General features: G+C 47.9%; 1 protein-coding gene and 1 long non-coding RNA gene across 2 annotated transcripts in view; both read right to left on the reverse strand.

Moving 5' to 3' along the window:
* The window catches only part of TTLL3 (tubulin tyrosine ligase like 3), a 306,216-nt gene that overhangs the window by 109,374 nt on the left and 170,167 nt on the right, over positions 1 to 26,675 (reverse strand). The window lies entirely within an intron of this gene.
* The window catches only part of LOC147693129 (uncharacterized), a 53,979-nt gene continuing 38,490 nt past the window's right edge, over positions 11,187 to 26,675 (reverse strand). The window contains exon 3 of the long non-coding RNA XR_015299853.1: positions 11,187 to 11,295. This is a non-coding gene — a long non-coding RNA (uncharacterized LOC147693129). The remainder of the gene's footprint in view (positions 11,296 to 26,675) is intronic.

Below are 26,675 nucleotides of genomic sequence, written 5' to 3' on the forward strand. Positions count from 1 at the left end.
CTTGGACTCAAGCAGCTGGTGTCCACCCCCACCCACCTCGCCGGACACACACTCGACGCAGTCTTCTCCTCCAGCACAGACATCGACTTCAGCCACGCCACAGAGCTTCAATGGACGGACCACAGCTGCGTCCACTTCACCTTCAAGAGAACGACGACCCACCACCACCAGCAACAGGCCGCCCGCAGAAGCTGGAACAAGATCACAGCAGACCAGCTCGCCACCTCCCTGAGCCAGCACCCTCCTGCCAGCTCAGCGAACCCCAGCCAGGCCGCCGACAACCTCACGAAGTGGATCAACATCTGCGCGGACGAGCTCGCCCCGCTGAGGACCCAGCCCAGCAGACCCGGCAGCAAGAAAGCCCCGTGGTTCACCGACGAACTCAAGAGCTCCAAGAAGAACTGCCGAGCCCTCGAGAAAGTCTGGAGAAGGGAACCTACACCGGACAACAGGACCACCCTCAAGCTGGCCACTCGGAAGCACCACCAGCTGATCCGCGCCGCCAAGAAAACTGCTTTCAAGGACCGGCTAGACAACAACGCACACAACAGCAAGGAACTCTTCAACATCGTGAAAGAGCTATCCAACCCCAGCGCAGGAAACAACGACATCACCCCATCGCAAGACCTCTGCGATTCCCTCGCTTCTTACTTCCACAACAAGATCGCGGACATACACAACAGCTTCAACAACCAACCAACGCACACCATGACCGAACAACCACCCCCCACCACCACCCTCCACGCCTGGACCCGATCAGCACCGAAGACACCATCCGCACGATGAACTCCATCCACTCCGGATCACCGACCGACCCCTGCCCTCACCACATCTTCAACAAGGCCGACGCTGTCATCGCACCCCACCTGCGAGACATCAACACATCCTTCGACACCGCCACCTTCCCTGAGAGCTGGAAGCACGCCGAACTCAGCGCTCTACTCAAGAAACCAACAGCGGACCCCACCGAACTCAAGAACTACCGCCCCATCTCGCTCCTCCCGTTTCCAGCCAAAGTCATCGAGAAGACCGTCAACAAGCAGATGGCCACCTTCCTCGAGACGAATGGATCCCTCGACCCCTCACAGTCCGGCTTCCGAGCCAACCACAGCACCGAGACCGCCCTCATCGCCGCCACCGATGACATCCGAGCCCTGATGGACAACGGAGAAACAGCGGCCCTCATCCTCCTAGACCTCTCCGCGGCATTCAACACTGTCTGCCACCGCACCCTAGTACAGCGCCTCAGCAACGTCGGAATCCAGGACAAGGCGCTGGAATGGATCATCTCCTTCCTCGACGGAAGAACACAGAGAGTCCGCCTACCACCGTACAAGTCAGAGGCCTCCGAAGTCATCTGCGGCGTCCCTCAAGGATCCTCTCTGAGCCCCACCCTCTTCAACGTCTACATGAGCCCCCTCGCGGCCATCGCACGCCAACACAACCTCAGCATAATCTCCTACGCCGACGACACCCAGCTGATCCTCTCCCTGACCAACGACCCCGCCACCGCCAGAGCCAACCTGCACGAAGGGATGAAAGAGGTAGCCGAGTGGATGACGACCAGCCGCCTGAAACTGAACTCGGACAAGACGGAGGTCCTCATCCTGGGCTCTTCACCCTCCGCCTGGGACGACTCCTGGTGGCCTCCCGCCCTGGGCACCGCACCCAAACCGACAGACCATGCACGCAACCTGGGCTTCACCCTGGACTCCTCCCTCTCCATGACCAGGCAAGTCAACAACGTCTCCTCGGCGTGCTTCAACATCCTACGCATGCTACGGAAGATCTTCTGGTGGATCCCCACCGAGACCAGGAAGACCGTCACCCAGGCCCTCGTCACTAGCCGACTGGACTACGGCAACGCCCTCTACGCCGGTACCACCGTCAAGCTCCAGAAGAGACTCCAGCGGATCCAGAACGCCTCAGCCAGACTCATCCTCGACATCCCACGAACCAGCCACATCTCCGGACACCTGAGAGACCTTCACTGGCTCCCCGTCAACAAAAGAATCACCTTCCGCCTCCTCACCCACGCACACAAAGCCCTACACGACCAAGGCCCGAGCTACCTCAACAGCCGGATCAACTTCTACGCTCCCAAACGCCACCTCCGATCAGCCAACCACGCCCTCGCCGCCGTCCCCCGCATCCGAAGAGCGACTACAGGAGGAAGGTCCTTCTCCTACCTGGCCGCCAAGACCTGGAACTCCCTCCCGACCGACCTGCGCCTGACCCAAGACCACCTCTCCTTCAGGAAGAAGCTGAAGACCTGGCTGTTCGAGCAGTAGCGGCACCCAAGCGCCTTGAGACCCTACGGGTATGTAGCGCGCTCTATAAGTGTCATTGATTGATTGATTGATCATTGGGGCCATCCCAGCTCTCTACCAACTGGGGCGTGCTATGACTTGCGGAGTTACGTAGGAGCACTTTTTTGGAAGACTATGTGTAGTGCAATGTGAAGTGGAGTGGGTGTTAATGATTTTAAAAATATCTAGATGCATCTAGATGCGGTCCGGCAGGGAAGCTGAATAGGTGTACGAGTGCGGCGTCTCCGATCTTGAAGATTGTTTCTTAGGAGACACCACCACCCCCGAGACCATGAGGTGCTATTACGCACATCGGCAAATATACTACGAGGAATAGGAATAGTATGTATTTAGACGCATGCTTTTATTAGTAGCAGCGTTCATTGTCTTTCTTTATATTTTTGCTTATCTTAAGAAGTGAGGAGGAGGCTCTGGTGTGTCGAGGCAGGTCTCAAGAAGTAAGGAGGAGGCTCTGCTGTGTTGAGGGAGGTCTCAAGAAGTGAGGAGGAGGCTCTGAAGTGTAGAGGGAGGTCTCAAGAAGTGAGGAGGAGGCTCTGATGTGTTGAGGGAGGTCTCAAGAAGTGAAGACGAGGCTGTGCTGTGTATAGGGTGGTCTCCAGAAGTGAGGAGGAGGCTCTGATGTGTTGAGGGGGTCTCAAGAAGTGAGGAGGAGGAGGCTCTGATGTGTTGAGGGAGGTCTCGAGAAGTGAGGAGGAGGAGGCTCTGATGTGTTGAGGGAGGTCTCGCGAAGTGAGGTGGAGGCTCTGATGTGTTGAGGGAGGTATCGAGAAGTGAGGAGGAGGCTCTGATGTGTCGAGGGAGGTCTCAAGGAGTGAGGAGGAGGCTCTGGTGTGTTGAGGGAGGTCTCAAGCAGTGAGGAGGAGGAGGCTCTGATGTGTTGAGGGAGGTCTCGAGAAGTGAGGAGGAGGAGGCTCTGATGTATTGAGGGAGGTCTCGCGAAGTGAGGAGGAGGCTCTGATGTGTTGAGGGAGGTATCGAGAAGTGAGGAGGAGGCTCTGGTGTGTTGAGGGAGGTCTCAAGCAGTGAGGAGGAGGCTCTGCTGTGTTGAGGGAGGTCTCAAGAAGCAAGGAGGAGGCTCTGACGTGTTGAGGGAGGTCTCAAGAAGTGAGGAGGAGGCTCTGAGGTGTTGAGGGAGGTCTCAAGAAGCAAGGAGGAGGCTCTGACGTGTTGAGGGAGGTCTCAAGAAGTGAGGAGGAGGCTCTGATGTGTTGAGGGAGGTCTCAAGAAGTGAAGACGAGGCTGTGCTGTGTATAGGGTGGCCTCCAGAAGTGAGGTGGAGGCTCTGATGTGTTAAGGGGGTCTCAAGAAGTGAGGAGGAGGAGGGTCTGATGTGTTGAGGGAGGTCTCGAGAAGTGAGGAGGAGGCTCTGAGGTATTGATGGAGGTCTCAAGAAGTGAGGAGGAGGCTCTGCTGTGTTGACGGAGGTTTCAAGAAGTGAGGAGGAGGCTCCGATGTGTTGACGGAGGTCTCAAGAAGTGAGGAGGAGGCTGATGTGTCGAGGGAGGTCTCAAGAAGTGAGGAGGAGGCTCTGATGTGTTGAGGGAGGTCTCGAGAAGTGAGGAGGAGGCTATGGTGTGTTGAGGGAGGTCTCAAGAAGTGAGGAGGAGGCTCTGACGTGTTGAGGGAGGTCTCAAGAAGTGAGGAGGAGGCTCTGAGGTGTTGAGGGAGGTCTCAAGAAACAAGGAGGAGGCTCTGACGTGTTGAGGGGGTCTCAAGAAGTGAGGAGGAGGCTCTGATGTGTTGTGGGAGGTCTCAAGCAATGAGGAGGAGGCTCTGGTGTGTCGAGGGAGGTCTCAAGAAGTGAGGAGGAGGCTCTGATGTGTTGAGGGAGGTCTCAAGAGGTGAGGAGGAGGCTTTGAAGTATAGAGGGAGGTCTCAAGAAGTGAGGGGGAGGCTCTGATGTGTTGAGGGAGGTCTCAAGAAGTGAAGACGAGGCTGTGCTGTGTATAGGGTGGTATCCAGAAGTGAGGAGGAGGCTCTGATGTGTACAGAGAGAGGTCTCAAGAAGTGAGGAGGAGGCTCTGATGTGTTGAAGAAGGTCTCAAGAAGTGAGGAGGAGGCTCTGATGTGTTGAGGGGGTCTCAAGAAGTGAGGAGGAGGCTCTGAGGTGTTGAGGGAGGTCTCAAGAAGTGATGAGGAGGCTCTGATGTGTTGTGGGAGGTCTCAAGAAGTGATGAAAAGGCTCTGATGTGTTGTGGGAGGTCTCAAGAAGTGAGGAGGAGGCTCTGATGTGTTGAGGGAGGTCTCAAGAAGTGAGGAGGAGGCTCTGAAGTGTAGAGGGGGGTCTCAAGAAGTGAGGAGGAGGCTCTGGTGTGTTGAGGGAGGTCTCAAGAAGTGAAGACGAGGCTGTGCTGTGTATAGGATGGTCTCCAGAAGTGAGGAGGAGGCTCTGATGTGTTGATGGAGGTCTCAAGAAGTGAGGAGGAGGCTCTGATGTGTACAGGGAGGTCTCAAGAAGTGAGGAGGAGGCTCTGATGTATTGAAGGAGGTCTCAAGAAGTGAGGAGGAGGCTCTGATGTGTTGAGGGGGTCTCAGGAAGTGAGGAGGAGGCTCTGATGTGTTGAGGGAGGTCTCGAGAAGTGAGGAGGAGGCTCTGAGGTATTGATGGAGGTCTCAAGAAGTGAGGAGGAGGCTCTGATGCGTTGAGGGAGGTCTCGAGAAGTGAGGAGGAGGCTCTGATGTGTTGAAGGAGGTCTCAAGAAGTGAGGAGGAGGCTCTGCTGTGTTGAGGGAGGTCTCAAGAAGTGAGGAGGAGGCTCTGCTATGTTGAGGGAGGCCTCAAGAAGTGAGGAGGAGGCTCTGAGGTATTGATGGAGGTCACAAGAAATGAGGAGGAGGCTCTGCTGTGTTGAGGGAGGTTTCAAGAAGTGAGGAGGAGGCTCCGATGTGTTGAGGGAGGTCTCAAGAAGTGAGGAGGAGGCTCTGAGGTATTGATGGAGGTCTCAAGAAGTGAGGAGGAGGCTCTGATGTGTCGAGGGAGATCTCAAGAAGTGAGGAGGAGGCTCTGCTGTGTTGAGGGAGATCTCAAGAAGTGAGGAGGAGGCTCTGATGTGTTGAGGGGGGTCTCAAGAAGTAAGGCGGAGTCCCTGCTGTATTGAGGGAGGTCTCAAGAAGTGAGGAGGAGGCTCTGGTGTGTCGAGGGAGGTCTCAAGAAGGGAGGAGGAGGCTCTGATGTGTTGAGGGAGGTCTCAAGAAGTGAGGAGGAGGCTCTGATGTGTTGAGGGAGGTCTCGAGAAGTGAGGAGGAGGCTCTGATGTGTTGAGGGAGGTCGTTCAATGTTTTGGGTGTGATACAGGAAAATGAGCGAGCGCCAGTTTTGCTTTTGCAGACGTGTGGCGTGTGTGCAAGTGAGAGTAGGTCAGAGCGTAGGCGTCTGGTTGGTGGTGAAAATGTTTGGTGGCTGTTAAGGTTTTCTGTTCCTGTGTTGTGCAGGGCTTTATATGCGTGTGTGAGAAGTTCGAGTTGGCTGCGCTTGTGAATGGGGAGCCAGCGAAGCTACCTGAGGTGCGGGGTAATGTGGGTGTGGCATAGGAGGTCGAGTATGAGTCTTACGTCAGCGTTCTGGATGGTCTGGAGCCTATTTAGAGGCTTTACATAATTACTAACCAATAATGGGAAGAGATGTGATCCTTGTGAAATCTGAAACAGGAACTTCTTGGGAACGGATTATCTTTTCCCCTGCATGATCTTATCTTTCCTGTTTTTGATAAAAGATTGGAACCATGTTACTGCAGTATCCGACATCCCTACCCCCTTCTTCCTCCTGTGTATCACGTTACTCAGGGCCTGATTCACGAACTAACTTAAGACAACTTCCTAAACTTACTACCATTTTGGTATTCCCAGAAGGCACTTACTCATCAATGAGTAAGTGCCTTCTGTGAATACCAAAATGAGTGAGTGCCTTCTGTGAATATCAAAATGAGTAAGTGCCTTCTGTGAATACCAAAATGAGTAAGTGCCTTCTGTGAATACCAAAATGAGTAAGTGCCTTCTGAGAATACCAAAATGAGTAAGTGCCTTCTGTGAATACCAAAATGAGTAAGTGCCTTCTGTGAATACCAAAATGAGTAAGTGCCTTCTGAGAATACCAAAATGAGTAAGTGCCTTCTGTGAATACCAAAATGAGTAAGTGCCTTCTGTGAATACCAAAATGAGTAAGTGCCTTCTGAGAATATCAAAATGAGTAAGTGCCTTCTGTGAATACCAAAATGAGTAAGTGCCTTCTGTGAATACCAAAATGAGTAAGTGCCTTCTGAGAATACCAAAATGAGTAAGTGCCTTCTGTGAATACCAAAATGAGTAAGTGCCTTCTGTGAATACCAAAATGAGTAAGTGCCTTCTGAGAATATCAAAATTAGTAAGTGTCTTCTGTGAATACCAAAATGGTAGTAAGTTTAGTATTTTGTCTTAAGTTAGTTCTCTGAATCGGGCCCTTAGTGTCTGCTGAAATGCTGCATAGGGGTCCGGAACCATAAGAAGGGCCAGATCTCTTATGTCCATATTGTCAAAAATGGAGGTCTGTGCATACAGTGGAGAGGATTCAGTGTCTGTCCCCGGTCTAAACCCCGCTGTCAGGAACCCAACAAGTCACATACTTCAACATGTTAATAAAGTTATAATCTTACAGCATTCGCACTGATCCTCAAAATGCAACGTACATCTGTAATGGGTCAATAACTCTTTGGGTTAGCGATGTCTAGCGTATCTTTTGTATAGGGGGTACATACACTTCTTTTAATTCTGAAGGTATTTCTCCCATCTGGAGGAATAGGCTACCTAAATATCCTATAGGCGAGGCAGGGTTTCTGCTCCTTTGTTTTCCAGTTTAGAGGGTCACGGGTCTGCAAGGCCGGCTGCTGGATTAAGACTATTCATAATCTGGATGCTATCAGTTGGAGAAGTCTCAGTGAGGTCACATTGGACTGAATTTCTTCCAGGCATTGATTTTCCCAGACTAGGACTTGTATTAAACTTGGCAAATCCTGCTTTCCCTCAATATTAGCTTCAAAGTTCAAGATCTTTTCATAAAAATAATTCTGTAAAGTGTGGCAACAGTCACTAGACTCGCTTATCATTATTTTGCTAAATATGTGTTCTAAAAAATGTATTTAGGGATATCCTAGTTGTCCCAGTTGGTTATACCTTTCTTCTTGGTCTCAGGCATAGATTTTTTATTGCTACTCCTCAAATGTTTTAGAAATCAATAGTTATCCTCTCACTTTTCATTATGCCATTACCATTCAGGTTTTCTTACTTATCTTTTCATCCCATGTAAGTCTGTGGTGAACCAGCTATTAGTTTGAGGCCATCTTTGCATCTGTGCGGTTGGAAGGGGCTACCTCGTTGACAAAGCTCAGAAGGATCTAATTATACTTCCGTATGACTTGTTGCAAGTTGTTCTTAGTGCCCATAAAATGAGCTGAGAGGAATTTCCTCAGAATCCTTTCATTCAGATTCTTAAAGATTCATATTCTGCTAGTTTGTTGGTGTGGGTAGGGCTCTTATACAGCCACACCATACAATCATGCTTACAACTTAAATATGCTAAGTGCATAAGTATAGTATGTAGCTATAATATCAGTATTAAAATGCTAATGATATACCTATACCATAATCTATATTAACAAAGAAACTAGGTAACACAACTGTGTAACTATATTAACTATGTAAGCATGTGAACTATGTACCTTGCATGGCGGTAATGGAGGAACCTTTGAGACAAGAAGGCTCTCTATCTTCCTGACTTCCACGACCATCGGTGGTTGCACATACTGTACTTTCAGACACTGCAATGGGAGCAGTAGTGGTCCTGCCGCTGGCATCTGACGTGCTATCGCTGGGCGATGGAGAGCCGGTGGCCGGAGAGTCACTGCCAGTCAAGGGCTTGGCATTGGTGGTAGTGGCAGAGCTCATGCACATAGGACTGGCACAGTCAGTACAAATGTTACCAGGGATGGGCCAAGCGATGGATGCAACAGTAGTTCTATCTGCAAAGGACGAGTCAGTAGTAATATTGAATTATAAATTTTTATAAAGAGCTTTTTCTAATCAAAGTTATATTTGTGTGGTGCTGAGTTTCAGGTAGACCGCCATCTACCACCTGGAACGCAGCACCACATCGCTATTCAGAGTCCTTCTTCAGGGGCTGGGGAAGCATGAATCAAACTATAACAGCATCAAAGACCCAGTGGTCCAGGGGTTGTGAGGACGCTCAGGGGTTGTAAAGAAAAGCACAGTTCTACAACAGATGGGTCTGTCTTCCCTGTGAGGATGAGAAACTTTTGAAATTAGAACAACCCCAGCTGTTGGAAAGATCCATGCCTTTAATACAGAGTAGGGTAGATAATGGAGAAGAGGCTGGTCTGAAGGTCAGTCTTCAAGGCAAGAGACCTTCTAGGGATGGTATCATGCCATTACCATGGCGCTACTGCAAGGGCGACCGCTGCTCGACAAGAACAGCGTGCCATCCAGGTAGGCAGGTGTCCTCTGCGAGGATTACATACGTGTTGAAGTTGACATGGAGACAATGACATTAATAAAGTACAGGTGAAGCGCTTCCAGCATTTGAACACCTCACCTTAGCAGAAGATGTTTAGCCAGCCTTGTGCACATTAAACCAATTGGGGAGAGGAGTTGGCCTAACGGCTAGGGCGCTCAACCTCGGACCTGGGGAACTGGGTTCCAGTCTCAGCAATGTCGCTAAACTTCCTGTGATTCTGGGCAAATCACTTAGGGGCATATTAGCAATGCTTTGCTATAACTATCGCAAAGCGTGCTTAGCGCTCCTTTTCCTAACGCCCGCTAACGCAGGTTTTTATCGCGGAGATATCGCTTTATTAGCAACGCGTATCTCCAAGGCAATAAAAATTCCTGCGATAGCGGGGAATTTGCCGTTTTGCAGGGAACATCGCTGGTTTTCCAGCAATGTTCCCTGAAAAACAGCTATAACCTTGCTGATACGACCCTGTGGTCGTATCAGAAGAATCCGCCCACTATGGTACAGGTGGCTAAGTCAGGATTTTAGCCGATGTCGTTTTTGGAGAAAACAGCAGTTTTCTCCAAAAACTAACGTCTGCTAAAATGCTGGGGCAGCCTTGCTGACAGAGCGAAGCAGCGCTATGGATGTTATGACACGTACTGAATGTCAGGAACGCCCACTTTGCATCTCATTAGAGATGCAAAGGTAGGCGTAGTGAAAAAGGGCGCTAACATGGGATTATGCATGTTAGCACCCTCTTGCTGATAGGGCGATGGTTTTATCTCTGCTTTTCTGGCTTTTAAAGCTAAAAAAGCGGAGATAAAGCCCTTGCTGATATGCCCCTTAATCTCCCCGTGCCAAACAAAAAAGAGTGTGTATCCTCATGTAATGTAACTGGTGCTATGTAAAGCGCTCTGATACCCGATTCGGGTCAAGTTTGCGCTATATAAAAGTCTGCAAAAAACATATATATATCAAGAAGGCGCCATCACAAAATGAATAGCGGAAGAGTTGATTGGATCCACAGTAATCTTTGTATGCTCTACTGTGAACCAGTTAGTTATCAATACTGCCTTCAAGTTGGAGTTAAAAATTACTGCTGGAATTTTACTTGAACTTGGCCCTCAGGTGTGCTGAAGGACAGAGTGTAGGTGATGGACAGACAACTGATGCTGGCTACAGTGGTTTCTGTCCGTCCTAGCAGCATCTCTGTATCTACCAGCAGCACCTCTGTGCCTCCTAGCAGCACCTCTGACCCTACCAGCAGCACCTCAGTCCCTACTAGCAGCACCTCTGTCCCTACCAGCAACATCTCTGTCCCTTCCGGCATCCCCTCTGTCCCTATCAGCAACACTTCTCTACCCTACTAGCAGCACCTCGGTCCCTACTAGCAGCACCTCGGTCCCTACCAGCAGCACCTGCGTACCTACCAACAGCACCTTTGTCCCTTTCGGCAGCACCTTTGTCCCTTCCAGCAGCACCTATGTACCTACCAGCAGCTCCCCTGTCCCTTCCTGCAACTCCTTTGTCCCTTCCAGAAAGCTTCTCTGTCCTGACCAGGAGAACCTCTGTGCATGCCAGCAGCACCTCTGTCCTGACCAGAAGCCTCTCTGTCCCTACCAGCAGCACATCTGTCCCTACCAGCATCACATCTGTGCATGCCAGCAGCACCTCTGTCCTGACCAGAGGCCTCTCTGTCCCTACCAGCAGCACCTCTGTGCATGTCAGCAGCACCTCTGTCCCTACCAGCAGCACCTCTGTGCATGCCAGCAGCACCTCTGTCCTGACCAGAAGCCTCAGAGGGGCATATTTACAATAACTGGAGCAACCCTGCATATCAGCAGGGATGCACCAGTTATTGTGCGCCACAGCTCCGCCATCATGGATGCGCCGCATTTACAATGCGGCACACCATGAGGCAAAACCGGCACAGATGCGTGACGCATCTGTGCCGTAAAAGTGGCGCATTGCTGGAGTTGTGTCGCAAGCGCGACGCAGCTGCAGCAATGCTCTGGGGCCCCTATCTATATAATGCTGCGTCAATCCTTACGCCTGCTTCAAGCAGGCGCAGGGTTTTGACGCAGCATGGCCCTAAAAGTGAGTGAGTGAAATCTTGTAGATTTCAGTCAGCCACTTTTAGGAGGCGTTTCTGCGCAGAAGGCCCCCCCCCCCGTGCAGGAACGCCAACATGTGGCGCAGGGCTTTACGACGTGACGCATCTCTCAGATGCATCACTTTGTAAGTACCCCGCACCATGGCGCAGGATTTGCCGCCGTTGCGTCACTTTTGCGTAAATGAGGCGCAAGGGGCTTGTAAATCTGCCCCACTGTCCCTAGGCTCCCACTCTTCCCAGCTAGCGCCGTGCAGCAGAGGTCTCACCCTGAGGCGCTTCCGTTTCTGCTTCTGCGCCGTCCGTGATGTCTACATGTCCTTGAGCACTTTGGGGCCTGTCGTCCGGCTCCTCGGCTTCCACGTCTGTGTCAGGCTGTGGGACAGAAAGAGAAAGAATGGCTCAGCTTCTGATCGGTGTGGGAGACGCCAGCGGGGACAGAGCGCCTAGAAAATAACATGAACTCACACATTCTGTGATGACTTATGGGGAGTGGCAGTCTAACTTCCTTCAGACATTTCTACCTGCTTGATCTCCATCCCCGTCTGACTTTACTGGATACAGAGAGTTTAAGACACTGGCTTCAGGTCAGGATAGCTGCGCCTTCCCAGCTCTCTACGTTCATTCATACGTATGTTTTTAAGCTAGACTTGGTGCACTTTACTCACCACAGTCCGGTCTGTGCTCACAGTACATCACCCACAGCTTCCTCTTACAAGTGGTGTGTTAATATCAGCTGGGTAAAGCAATGGGGCCAGTGCTTAATTTGTAGAAACAGAAGTGCCAGGGCCCTCGTTACGCGCCCTCTACAGCTTGCAGTATCGATTGCCCCATCTCGCGCTGCCAATGACAGGACCAACACAACCACTGACCCTCACACCCTACAATGCGACAACTCAGACAACACCATGCCGCCCGGAGCTATTGGGCAGCAGGTATTAGCCATTTTAATGTATATTGAATTAATAAACAACTGCTGTTCTTCTCATCTGCAAATTACGCAGAAAGTGTCACCATGCGGCACCGGTCATAAGTGCCGCTGTTGGCAATTAGGTGTTGGTGCTGAGCACCAGCTCAAATTAAGCACTGAATGGCACTCACTAGCCAATCATATCTGTTGAAGCGTAAAGGCAGCCCAAGCACATGCGCTGCTGACACAACATGCTCAGGACCCGCCCCCCGACATCACACTTGGTTCTTTCTCTCCAATCCCAGCAGCCCTGTATCTGTCACTCCAATGTGCAGGCAATGCTGCTCAGGCTGAATGTATCGTTCGGTTCAAGAAGGTTAGAACAGGAACGTACAGGCGCTTTATCACTTGCCACCAATGGTCAGATGCTATTCGTGAGGCCGCAGGGCAGGCAGGGGGGGCCTTCTGGGCTATAGCCATGGGGGGTTGGGGTTGTCTGCCCCTGGTAACCTGGAGCTGCTTGTACTACGTTCTATATTCGTTTGCACTCCGAACTGAGCTGAGTACTCCAGGGAGGGTATAGACTGTGTACTCATCAACCAAAAGAAACACGCATTCCCTTTTCAGCCCAATGCTTGGCTTACTTATGTACTTCCATGTTCGGCAGAATGAAATAATGCCCACAGTCATGCTGATTCAGATGCAGGGTTTCACAGTGGACACTGCGTGGTCCTAGCTCAGTTCCACAGGTCTGTCTACGGGTATCTAGTAGCCGTAAAAGAAAGTCATATGCATGAATCATAGCAGGTGCAAGCTCAAAAGTAGGCTTGGTTGGGCTTGATCATCCACAGGTCAGTGTCTGGAGCAAAAAGAGTTCCCTCTGGCATTTGTTGTCCTCTATAATATACAAGATTATCTGAGTGCAGGACACAATCCCCCAGTGTTAGAAATGGGGGTCTCTAGTGGTCAGTGGCGTGCGCCCTGTTCAAGTAGGGACCCTTCCCTCTAGTCAGTGTAAGGGGATTACACAGCTAAAATAACCCAGGCTCACCCACTTGGTAGCTTGGCACGAGCAGTCAGGCCTATCTCAGGGGCAATGCGTAAAATATTTGTACATAACACACAGCAATAACACTACAAAATGGACACCACACCAGTTTAGAAACATAACCAATCTTTATTTAAACCAAACAAGACCAAAACGACAAAAATCCAACATACACAGATCAAGATATCACTTTACAAAGCTTTCAAACAGTTTAGTCCATATAAAACAAGCACTGGCGTTGCCAATAGGTTTCGCATTTGGAAAGTTGGAGCTATTGGTTTTGTAAATGACATTTTATATTTATATATTGTTATTGACAATGCCAATAACGATATATAAATATAAAATATCATTTACAAAACCAATAGCTCCAACTTTCCAAATGCAAAACCTATTGGCAACGCCAGTGCTTGTTATTTACGTCTTTCTTTAGGAGAAGTGTGGCTCACTGGTTAGAGGAGGCAGACCTGGAAGCAGAGGTCAGCCCGGAACCAGGGTTCAATTCCCAGCTCAGCGGGGTCTTGAGTCCTAAAAATGTCCACGGACTCGACAATTCTCGCTCCGGTGCCTACTCGACTCACGGGTTCACACTCTGCGACTCTGGGCAATAGCTTGCTTAATCTCCACAACAGCCCCTCGCGGCGGGATGCCTGGCTTTCACCTTGTGGATACCCTGCCGGGGTTATCTCACAGGGGAATACCAGGACGGGTTCCCTAAGCAAGCGCTTAGATACCGCTCGGTGATTTGCGCTATATAAATACATGTACATACACATTTACATCTTTATTGGCGTCAGGTTTATTTTGTCTGTGTGCCAACCCATGCCCGGTAGAAATTACTTGTCATTCGCAACAGAGCCGACAGCTGCCTTTAAAGAGCGCAATGACAGGGGACGTCATAAACAGATTGTCTACGGAGCAGGCTCGGACAGTTTCCTTGTTGAATATCTCTTTATCAGTTTAAGAAAATGCGTTCACTCATTGGCTACTTTACAAAAGACATCGGAGGTGTGCCGGACATTTTTTAATTCCATTTATGTGATTTTGCTGATGAATATAACTATGTATTTTAAATAAAATATTCTGTTCTGAAATTGTATTGCCATTTAAATGAACATAAATGAAATATTTTATCAGATTAATTTGCTATCGAAATAATCCCAGGGAGAATGTCAACCCGTGATTTAAAGCAAATGTTTCAAAAGTAGCTGGCTTAGTTCTCGTTCGAAGACAAATTATTTTGAATTGTTATTGTTGAAAATGGTTTGTTGTGTTTATTCATTGCACTGGGACACTAAGACACCAGGGTTTGAAAGCGATTGCCGGATCCCCTATTTGAAACCTATTGTGACTATCGGTGTTCGGGAGTGTTAGTTTTTTGCTCACCATTTGACAAAAAATGTACCCTTCAAAAATCCTGCGTCTCAAGAATATTGTTCACAGTGTCACGCATCACGCGGGTAAGCGTCTTCGACACCTTCGAAAACAGCCTCTGATCGCATCAAAGATAGGACAGTGGGCGGGGGATGGTTGGGGTTAGGACCGGGTGTTTCTTTAAATAAATAGGATTATTTGTCATTCCTGTCCAGCGCGAGGAGCGCAGTTGTGGTTGAATGAAGTTTGTCTGAAGTTTGATGTGCCCGGGCATGGTTCGGACAAAAGGACCGGCTGATCTGAGCGCGCGGCCACCGCACCCTCCGTGAAAAGGCCACGTCCATTTAAAGGGGCCTTTCGCGTCTGCGTGATAACTTAACATGCAAGGCGCTAAGTGGCCCAAATTAGCGCCATCAGCTTCTCCCTTTATGTGTTCGCGTACATTTGCGATGCCAAACGCGGCTTCTTAATTTGTTCGCGAACTCAGTGTTATTCACACTAATTTCGGTCGTCTTGCAGCAACTGTATCTGCGATCATTTTTTTAGGAAACGCGATACGAGTGAAATGTATTCTAAGTGAAAAGTGCACCCCTCACCCTCAATCCCTCACCCTCACCCACACTCACCCACACTCACCCCCACTCACCCCCACTCACACTCACCCACCCTCACTCACACTCACCCACCCTCACTCACCCTCACTCACCCTCACCCTCACTCACCCTCATTCACCCTCACTCACCCTCACTCACCCTCACCCCCACTCACACTCACCCACACTCACCCACACTCACCCCCACTCACCCCCACTCACACTCACCCACCCTCACTCACACTCACCCACCCTCACTCACCCTCACTCACCCTCACCCTCACTCACCCTCATTCACCCTCACTCACCCTCACTCACCCTCACTCACCCTCACTCACCCTCAACCTCATGCTAAAGATTTACAAAAAAAACCATTAACAATTCTAAAAGCACTAACTCTAATGCTGCGAGACCTATTGCATTTCTAATGCTTGTTTTTTTTAGGAAACGCGATACGAGTGAAATGTATTCTAAGTGAAAAGTGCAGCTGCCTTCGTGTTCTCTTTTTCCCCTGGGTGGCTTCACGTAATCAGATTTTGGTTAATTTGGTGCAGGGATGGTGAGGTCCCAGAAAGCAATGCAATGCGTCAGCTGCTTACATGCAGGGAAGGTGATGCATCAGTTCCTTGGTCCCAGGGGAGGTGATGCGTTGGTTCCTTACTGTCAGAGGGGGTGATGCATTGGTTTCTTACTGCACGGGGAGGTGATACGTCGGTTCTCCAGACACGCAGCCTCTGTTCCTTACTGAAGCTCAGCGTCAGTGTAGACTTGGTGAACAGATGTGATGCGTAGAAAATCCGTATGCACTGGAGTCAATTCGGCGGCGCCGAAACAGGCTCTGCATCGACTCTTCCAGCCGTGAGCAGATGATGTGTTGATTCCTTCAGCCGCACAGCAGGGCCTGTGTCGGAGTCAGAGCGGGAGTCTCGGACGTTGGGGACATGGTGCTCGGGACTCCCTCTGCGTCGGTTCTTCTGGCTGTGAACAGGTGCTGCATCCATCCTTTCAGCCTCACCACTGCGATGCGTTGGTTTTTCAACTGCACACCAAGCTTGCAGCAGGAAACACAGCGCTGAAGGGCGATGCATGGATTTTCAGCTCTTCTTGCGGCAGAAGCCACCTTCAAGGGCCCAGAGGAGTTCAGGGGCTTCAGATGAAGCCTTCGATGGCCCTGAGACTTCTTAACAGGAGGCAAAAACACAAGCCCTTGGAGGATATTCTCAAGTAGGAGGCGAAAGCAAAAGTCCAGGCTGTAATCTCTCCAAGGCAGAAGCAGCAACTGCGGGCCAACCCAGCAAAGCAAACACAGCAAAGGGGCAGTGCTCCTCCTGGCAGCTCTTCCAGCTCTTCTCCTTGACAGAGGATTCTCTTGATCTAGAAGTGTTCTAAAAGTCTGGGGTTTTAGGTCCAATACTTCTACCCCTTTTGGCCTTTGAAGTAGGCATATTTCAAAGGAATGTCTTTGTAGTGTACAGATCCTGCCATGCTCTGTTTTTGGCTCCAGAGACACTACGGGGAGGGGGGTGAAGACAACATTATGAGAGGCCAAGCACAGCCCTTTTCAGGTGTCAGTGATAGCTCCTCCCACTACTCTAGCTCAGGAAGGCTCATCAGCTTGGTGATGGGCCATCTGGATAATCAGGGTACATCTCAGCCCCCCTTGCGTGACTGTCTAGAGTGAATGCACAAACAGCCCCTGTCAGTCTAAACCAGACATGGATTCCACAGGCAGGCAGAGGCACTGTATAGTAAAGCAGTGGCGTCACTAGGGCGGTGCGGGGGGTGCGGACCGCACCGGGTGACACCACCCACATGGGGTGACACCAAGGTTACGCTGTGTAACACAGATCTGCAGCCTCGTCTCTGCTCTGTGGGGACGATGGGTAGATGATGTCACTTTTTGCTACCCCAGGCACAGTACTGCATACTGAGTTTTCCTCTGAAGAATCTCAAAAATAGATTTCTTTTGCTACTACAGATCTACTGATCGGTCACTTCTTCGTTTCTTCTTTTGTTTTCTCATTTCTCATTGTGGTTATGTTGCATACAATTATGGCTATTTACATTTGTATGTGGTCGTAAAATGTGTGGAATAAAGTGTTTTTTGCGCTTAATGAAGCACTCTTTGTTATTAAAACAGTGTTGTATTTACTTTAGGATTAACGCTCCTCTTCGGATTTCTTTTGGGCCTCGTGATCATATTCATCATGTTATATGCATCTTCTTCCGAATCTGCTCTTTTAAGGTGGTGCCTGTAAAGACGTTGTGTACTACATGAAATCAAAGTTGCAATATACTCTCACTTTTCAGCTAATAATCTCAATATACGTAGTACTTTTTTTCCCTCGCACGATTATTCTTTGATTTGAGTGCTAGACACCTTCAGATGTGGCTTGAATATTTCAGGGTCTTGGGAAATGTAACTGTCAAAGTATTTGTCTTGCCACTTCATTGACACTGGATATATCCAGCTATTAAGTTGACCTTAAACACAGATTGTAAGCCTGCCTCCTCTACAAAACGATGCTGAGCTTTGAAATGAAGTGCAGTAACTATTTATTTTTAGGCAAGTGGCAAAGACAAACATTTTCTACAAAACATAGTGGTCATGTATATTGAACCTAAACATACAGAGCTCAGCTGGGGAGCAAGTTGATGCAGTTATGCCATGCATTTGGTAGACCGTTTTACTAGTTACCTTTGCTTTAATTTTCACACTACGATAAAAATGTTTTGAGGAGAACTTGAGCCTGGGAAGCTTGTTAGATGCCCCCCTCCATTGTCCCAGTCGCTGTGTAAAAAAGAAAGGCATCTGCTTGAGATAGAAACACCCATTGATTCACTAGGTAGCACTTGAACAAGGCCCAAAAAACTACAAGTAATCTGCAGATAGAGGGTTAAGGTACTGCATCTACCACCTGGATACCCTTAAGGGTGATAAGTTTTACAAAACTGGAATTAAATGTGAGGGCCAACAAGGGCTTCCGAGAGTTAGTTAGGGGTTGACTGAGGTCTGCTAAGGGTCTCTTTGGGTCGTCTGTTGTCAGTAGAGAGTGAAAAATGATGGTCTGAGACCATGGTAACAGGGTCTGTGAGAAGATGGAGACAGAGTAAATGGATCTGTGCAATGAGCCGTGGTAGAGTGGGCTTGAACACTGTCTGAGGATCAACTAAGGGTGCTGATAGACACTTGGAATTGTAACAACCAGCTGAGAGTTTATGATGAGAGTTGAAGGTAGGCTGATGGTGCCTCAGGACAAGCAGAGGGCCTCTTAGGGTGGATGAGTGCTAGCATTTAGTTGGCTGAAGTACAGCTTGTGAACTCTTAGTGTTAGCTGCGTGTTTATGGTGCCCAGTTGATGGTTTGTGAGAACTTGCTGGGGTACTGCTGATACCAGCTAAGGGCTAGAGAGCCATGACACAGTTTGTAATGACAAGTCGGGTACCTTCTTTACAACCAGAAGAAAGGTTCATTAACATGTCCCTGCTGACCAGAGGAGACCAGTATCCACATGTTTGTCTAGCTTCTTGTTGTGTTCCAACTTCCACCTGTTCGCTCTGTGAGGTTAGCTTGCTTTGCTGCTGCTTTTCCTCTGCCTGTTTTGTGTCTGAGCGCATCATGCACAGCTACTTCTCAGTACATGCTCTGTGTTGTGTCTTGTGGAAAGGGTGCACTTAAGATAGCATTCTGTACCTGTTCTGTGGGTTTGAGGGAAGCTTCCACTTCTTCTGGCTGTGCTGTGTCTTTCAGTATGTGTGATGTAAGTTTCCACTGCTACTGTTGCCTGGTGTTTGCACTGTTGGGCACTCATTACATATAATGTTTAGTGGGCAGGGTGGAGGTGTGTACCACTGAATATTATATTTATTCTGCTTCTTTGAGTTTAGCCCAATCCCATTTAATATTTCAACAGAGTAAGCCATTTGGTGCGCCCAGACACTATTTCTTTACTCAATGGGAAATCCCCATAAAACATTTTAGTACATTCTTAGTATCATTGGGATGTTACATTTAATTGAATCAGAGATAGTGAAACTGATTCAGATTATTGAATTATTAACGAGGATTTTGAATTACTGTTGTAAATTAGGGTGCATACTCTTTCCTAAGAAGCGCTTGCAAGGATATTTGATGGTATTTTATGTCCAGCATAAAACGATAGTATGTGACACGCTGACAACTGGGGGCCCTATTTACAAAGGCCTGTGACACTTTTATGCTGCTGTTGCACCACAGTTTGTGACACTGCTGCAGCGTACAAAATGCTCCACATTTACAAAGTGATGCATCTAAGCAGATGCGTCACTTTGTAAAGGCCTGCACTACATTATACCTGCGTCAGGTATGATGTATGCAGGGTGTGCATTCCCCCACAATAAAGGGTTGTAAAAGTGGTGCTGTGAAATCTATGAATTTTCACTGCGTTACTTCTAGGACACTACTGCGTCAATATCTTATGCCTGCCTCACAGCAGGCATAAGACTGACACAGGGCCTTTCACATGGGGCTTCCCACATGTGGAAGGACAGATTGCTAGAGTTGTGTCTGTTTTCATGCACACCCCAGCAATGCATCACTTTTGCACCTACAGATACGACAGGAATACTGACATATTTGTTACTCCTTGCGATGTGGAGCGGTATACGTTTAATATGGTGCATCCACGGTGTTGCAAGGAGGGCACACTGAAAACTGTTGCATCGCTGTTTTCACCCAACGATGTGACCGTTTTCATAAATGAGGTCCTGAGTATTTATCATCATATAGAAGTGCCTGGCACTGACCTACGTCCTTTATCAAGCACACACAGCTTGACTGTGAGGTGAAGGAAATTCCTAATGGGAAGCAGCCTGTCAAGCACAACCAAAGTGGACAAATACCAACTAAGCATGAAACACATGTCCAAGAATATCCAGCATTGGCTATACCATTACTAGGCGGCAAACGCTTGAGAGACAATAAATATCAACAATATTGAGGACTGCATTTAGCATAATGCCTTGGGAGTTCCGGTGCAGGCAATATGCTTCTCTGCCCAACAGTTTAATTTGTTTTAGTTAATGAACCCTGGGGATGTTCCTGTGTGCTTCAATGCGGTAAGTCGTGAGGGGGTGACACCATGAGTTACCTGCACCGGGTGACACCAACCCTAGTGACGCCAGTGTAGTAAAGGAAGAAAATGTCCACATTCTAAAAGTGGCATTTTCAAACACAGTTTAAAAAACAACTACACTAGAAGATGTCTTTTTAAATTCTGAGTTCAGGGAGGCCAAACTTCAAATTCTTCCCTTCCCAATTGAAAGTTACACTTGTAAGATGTTACAAGCAACTCCAATGATACCTATGAGAGAGTACGTCCTTGCAATAGTGAAAAATAAAATTGGCAGTATTTCACTATTAGGACATGTAAAACACACTTCCACATGTCCTACCTTTCACATACACTGCACCCTGCCCATAGGGCTACCATGAGCCTACCTTAGGGGTGCCTCACATGAAGAAAAGGGAAGGTTTGGGGCCTGGCAAGTGTGCGCACTTGCTAGGTAGACTTGGCAGTTTAAAACTGCGCTCAAAGACACTGCAGTGGCAGGCCTGAGACAGGTTTGCAGGGCTACTCGTGTGGGTGGCACAATCGGTGTGGGTGGCACAATCGGTGCTGCAGGCCCACTAGTAGCATTTGATTTACAGGCACTGAGCACACGCTGTGCACTTTACTAGGAACTTACCAGTAAATCAAATATGTCAATCATGGATCACCAATCATAACCACAATTTACACAGGGAGTACTTGCATTTTACCACTGATCAGCAGTAGTAAAGTGCCCAGAGTACAAAAAACTGCAAAAACAAAGTGCAGAGTACAGTCAAAAGCAGGAGGTCAGAAGTAAAAAGACAGGGGGAAAAAACGCCAAAGAGGCCAGATATTACACCCTGTCTCTCACTTCAGGCCTCATGTTACCTGTTCGCTGAGTTGCAGTTCGGCAGAGATATCAGTGGTGTGCCCTTCGAGGTCACACAATCAACATCTTCAGCATCAGGTGCAGGATCGCGGCCACAGAAGTCGCTCATACATTTTACGGCTGGGAATTAACATCACAGCGGGTGTTGCTAGTGGTCATGTATCTTTGGCATACACAGGCTCCAGGCAATAGTCCTGAGGAAGACCCCTTTTGACGATCAATTTATCGCAATATTATCTGGGGTCAAAACGTCAACGCATACTTTCAAGTGCTATTGATCACCCATAACAATCGAGAATAACCAGATCGATTACGAGGCGGGTTGGATCGGATTTTCATTTTTTCTCACACTGTATCTAAATGTTTTGTCTTGAATATATGTTAATTTGTTATGTATATATTGTGTTTTGATATGTAAATAGGTTTATTTTCACTTCACGTTATGTTTCAATAAGTGTAAATACACATCATATGTCTGTGTGTGAGCATATATATGTCCTGTTCTCAATGTTTTGAGTGCAAAGTTTTCACCAAATTGGTTATGAAATCACATAATAACTCAGAAGTAGATGAGTTTCTGTTTTTTGGGATTGATTTTGATTTCTTGCATTAAATGGTAGTCTCCTCCGAGAAGAGGGACAAATTGAGTAAATAAGTTGGAAGGTTTTTGTAAACTGATAGGTGGCAGAACCACTGTTCACTTAATGTACCAATCCCCAGGTTCTGTACATAATTGGGTCACCCCATTGTTTTATACCGACATTTGGGTAAAAGAACAGGGTCTGGACCTCAGAATCACAAGGAACAGACCCAGGCCGCTGTGCGCACACCAGATAAGTGGATAAGTTGGGCCAAAGTCCGGTCCCTCAGGGCAGAGGTATACATCTGTTTACCATGCAGGAAGGGGACATTCCCGACCTAACACTCACTCTCTGTTAGCTAGGTCTCCTTCTTACTTGTGTGGTTAGAATTGTTGTGCTCCTCTTTTCAACATGATAAAATTGTTATACTCTTAATTTGGCACATTTAATTTACTCATAAGTCCCTAGTACATGGTGCTAAGTGTATGAAGGGTGTGTAAATTAAATGCAACCAATGGACTGCAGCATTCATTGTGCCCTCAACTGCAAAGAATGTCTCCAGGCCTACCGTTGTAGCTGGCTGTGCAATTTTAAAGCTGCAAATTCAACTTATTAAAATAGCAGCTATTAACAGGCCTAAACCTTCGTTTTAAATATTATTAAGTTACCTCTAAGTAGCCTTTATTGCCAATATGACAGGGTGCATGGTATTTAAAAGTAGGGCATGTAAAAGTTTAATGTTAAACATGTCCTTACAGTGAACGGGCCCTAAAAGCTTGTTTGGCTGTAGCAGGGTTGATTGCTCAGTAGGAAATCACTGGGATACAATATATCGATTTTTGGACTTTTTGAAATATTTATTACAAGGCCAATTCAGTGGTCGGATTTGTAATAAATATTTTGGAAAGATTACTTTTAGAAAGTTACTTTTGCCCGGTCTGAAGTCCCTGTATGTTAACTCTGCATTTTGCCCTCCTTTTTTTGCCGGCCTATATTTAGTATTTCAGTAAGCATGAATGAAGTGTGAACTTACTCCCAGGATAGGCAAAAGAGTCCTTGGGTCTGGGGAGGTGCTGATGTGCTGTTGACAGGATGGCCTGTGGGCTGGGCCCAAGGTCTTGATTAACTTCAAAGAGGCCTCCTCTGTCACAAGCAGATTTAGCTAACACCCAGGCCTGCCCATTTCTCCCCATCGCCCCAACCAGACTGGCCTCCAACACAGGGGGGCTCTTGTAGGCATCACAATGCAAGTTCCTGCTTGAGTGTCAAGAGCTGCTTGACAGGTCTGCTGGGGTTTTTCATATGACATTTGGGGTGTAATTTAAAGAAGGAAACCAGAATGCTAAAACAAATTGTGTGTGTTCACTGTCTAGTGCTGAAAGGTCAGCTTTGTTCTATCAGACTTGTGTCTCTGAGTTTGTTCGGGGTTGAGGGACTACCCAAAACTGGATTTTAGTGTTAGGGCGGGAGGATTCTAAGATTACCATAGTACACTCACCATAAACCACAGCCCTCAGAGCACACGTTTAGTGTGGATGAAGACTTTGGCCATCTTGGAAATGCCTAAAGTGGGAAAGGTTAGTCCGGGAACCTTTATCCCACTTGTTAAGGCGTCCCCAGGGGACATTCCCACCCACTAGAACGTGTGAGGGCAAAAATGTGGCATCTCCACGCACTCAGGTCATAACATTCCTGGACTTGGAAAGACAAGAAGAGGGTTGAATCTGCTGTCTGAGACCTGGGAAAAGCCTTAAAGGACTGAATTAGCTTTCCCTCCTGTACTCAGGACAAAGAAGAGGACTCCAGGGGCTAAGGCTGACCTCCTGTTCAAGCTACAGGTATAGAACAAGCTCCAAGAGGCCGATCCTGCAAATGCCCAACGGATGAGTGACAACTGGACCGGGACTGGACACTACGTGCCTCCCCACTCCCGCCTAGTGAGTCTCTTAGAGGCTCGCCTGTGGTCCCGGGGGCTTTAAAAGTGTACTCAGGTGGTGGTTTGGGACTTAAGGGGCTAAAGTCAGAAGATCAAATCTTTGACTAAGACAAACCTGCTTAGTGTATCTGACCTGCACGCTATCGCTGTCAGTGACAAATTGTGCCTACGTCCTGTCCTACTGTGATCATGGACACTTTGTGCAGTAGTGGTAAAAAACTGGAACGCTCTCCATACACCCCTAAGACTGGAAGAATCGGAAACTAAATTTAGAACTATGCTAAAAACATACTTATATAATCTATAAGCAGCTGAATAAACGGTGGGAGCAGGGATGTCTGTTTCTGAAGACTTGCTCTCCACAGCGCGGGGACACGCCGGGAAGGCGTCACCAGGCGCTTTATAAACTACCTTATTATTTTATTATTATTTGTGCTTCTGGCGCTATTCCTTCTTAAAACTTAAAAAATGTATACCTCCAGTGCCCCATATTGGATTTTTATCAATTTTATGTATTTTTTTTATCACATATTACTCTTTTTTCCAAATCATTTTGAGATTTTTATTGATTTGCATTTCGAGTTTATTATTATGTTATTGCATAAATACTTTACACATTGCTTGTCTGTTGTGTGCCATCGCTGCCAGATGGTGGAGCTCAGATTAATTTAGTGACTTTGAGTGTTCACCCTGACAAGGATTGTGGTCATTATCTCAGGGGGGTGTTTACCCCCTCAACTAATACCCAATTTTCTTACAATGAGGCAGTTTCAGGGATGGAGCCTTGAGTGCGGAGGACTCTTCCATCATACTTTCTGAACTATTTGTTAGGAAGTTAAGTTCTAGTTGTCTGACCTTAGGCATAGCCCTGGCTTGACATAAGAGTTTGGATAGGCTAGCTGGCACCACTTGTTGACAATTTATTTATTTATTTATTTTAAATTCTTATATCGCGCAGGAATCAATCCCGTAAGGGTATCTCCGCGCTATGCTCATCAAGGCATTAGCGTTACATTAGCAGATATGGTGAGGGTAATTGTTACGGTTGGAATGCTTCTCGGAAGAGTAGAGTTTTTAGGGACTTTCTAAAGGACAGATGGTTAGTAGTCAGTCTCAAATCAGTGGGAAGTTTGTTCCATAGAGCGGGGCCGATTGAAGAGAATGCTCGGTCTCCCTGTCTGGATTTTTTTGTAACAGGTGGTTTCAGGAGGGCTTGATTGCAAGAGCGAAGTGACCGACAGGGTTGATACAGCTCTAGTGATTGGGAAAGATATTTGGGACTATCTCCATATAAGCTTTTGTGTACCGTGCAACATATTTTAAAACTGATTCACTGCCGCATAGGAAGCCAATGCAGCTCTTCCAACAGGGGCTTGGATGGAGTCCTAGGTGGTGCACTCATGACCAGTCTAGCCGCCGTATTCTGGACTACCTGCAAGCGTCCCACTGCATCCGCATTAGCAAGTGTCAGCAGGGCGTTGCAGTAGTCCAGGCGGCTAGTAACCAAGGCCTGTACGAGAGTCTTCCTATAGGTATCAGGAAGGTACGGGAAGACTCGTCTTAAAAGGACAATGGTGTGAAAGCACAATCCTGCAATATGGTTAGTGTGCTCCTTGAGGGTTAGTTTTTGGTCAATTTTTACCCCTACATTTTTGACATGTGGCTTTGATGTTGGAACTGGACCCAGGTCCAGCGGCCACCAATCGGGAGACCACAGAAGATTTGCTTTGCCGAAGAGCATGATCTCTGTTTTTGCGACGTTGCATTGGAGGCAGTTTGCAGCCATCCAATGTGACACTGCCCTCATACCCTCAGCAAAGTTTTCCTTGACTTTAGGGCCAAGGGAGCTGAAAGGGTAGAGGAGCTGGGTGTCATCAGCGTAGGAGACTGGTGTGAACCCGTATTTTCGTACAATCTCAGCGAGGGGGGCCACATAAACATTAAACAATGTGGGGCTAAGACAAGAGCCCTGTGGCACCCCTTTTGTGAGCACACTCGAGATGGAACTGTAGGGGCCAAGGCTGATTGATTGCGATCTTCGGGAGAGGAAACTCTCCAGCCAGGATAGTGCTAAGCCTCCTATCCCCACTCCCTGCAAGCGACTGAGAAGGATGTTGTGGGACACGGTATCAAAGGCCGCAGACAGGTCCAACAGCACTAGAATCATGGAGCCCCCTCTATCCTGTGACATTTTGATCTTGTCAGTCACCGAGAGGAGGGCTGATTCAGTGCTGTGGTTGGGCCTGAACCCAGATTGTGATTGGTCCAGGCCCCCTGTCGCCTCGATAAAGCTGGAAATGATGGTATTAGCGTGTTTCTCAGCCAGTTTGCTAATGAAAGGGAGGAGGGAGATAGGGCGAAGGTTGGAGAGCTCTGACCAGGGTAGAGTGGTGTTTTTACGAATGGTGTTCACAACCGCTTCTTTCCAATGTTGTGGGAGTTTTCCTTCGGCAAAGGAGAGGTTTATTAGTTTATGAATGGATGGGCCTAAGGATTCTGTCAAGGAAGGGATCACTTTAGCAGGGATCAAGTCGTTAGGGGAACCATTCTTCATGTTAGTAATGAGCGTGTTCAGTTGCTGTAAAGTTATTTCTGGAATTACATGTAGAGTATTCCCAGGGGTCGTCATAAGGGGGGTTTCAGAGACTACATTCTTTGGGGGACCTGCAACTTGCATGATTTTCTTATATATCCCCTCAATTTTGTCTTCAAAGAACTGGGAGATATTATTGCAGAGGTCTTGGGAGAAAGTGTCTGGGCTCTCACACATTGCTGGGTTGGTGAAGGCCTTTATAACCCTAAATAGCTCTCGAGTGGAGTTGCCTGCCTCGGTGATTTGAGAGGTGAGGCTGATTTTCCTCGCCTTTTTGATGTTTTTATAATAGGAGTTCATAGCTACCAGATATTGTTCCTTATCTTCCTCCTTACGTGTCCGTCTCCAACACTTCTCTAGTTTCCTACATCTTTGTTTTTCTATTTTGAGGGCCTCAGTGTACCATATTTCCCTTTTAGCCATGATTGGCTGTTTAACAGTTTTTTGAGGGGCTAGAGTATTAATGGCTGATGTCAGAGAGGAGTTAAATTTGGAGAGAGATGTTTCTATGTCATCCGAGCTTAAAAGCACTGGTTCTTTCCAGATTTGAGTAAATCTGGCAGGAGTGACTTTGTGCCATGGTCTGCGATTAATGGACTGAGTGGTAGGGTAAGTAGTGGGTTCAGGGGGGTGCAGGAAGGAGAAATCTAACATTTTCTGGTCAGACCAATGGATATACTTAGGAGATGACGATAAACTTTAGGAAGGGAAGTGAAAATTAAATCCAAGGTGTGTCCACCAGTGTGGGGGGGACCATTAT

Source organism: Lissotriton vulgaris, chromosome 9 (assembly GCF_964263255.1).
Source record: "Lissotriton vulgaris chromosome 9, aLisVul1.2, whole genome shotgun sequence".
In the NCBI taxonomy this organism is placed as follows: domain Eukaryota; kingdom Metazoa; phylum Chordata; class Amphibia; order Caudata; family Salamandridae; genus Lissotriton; species Lissotriton vulgaris.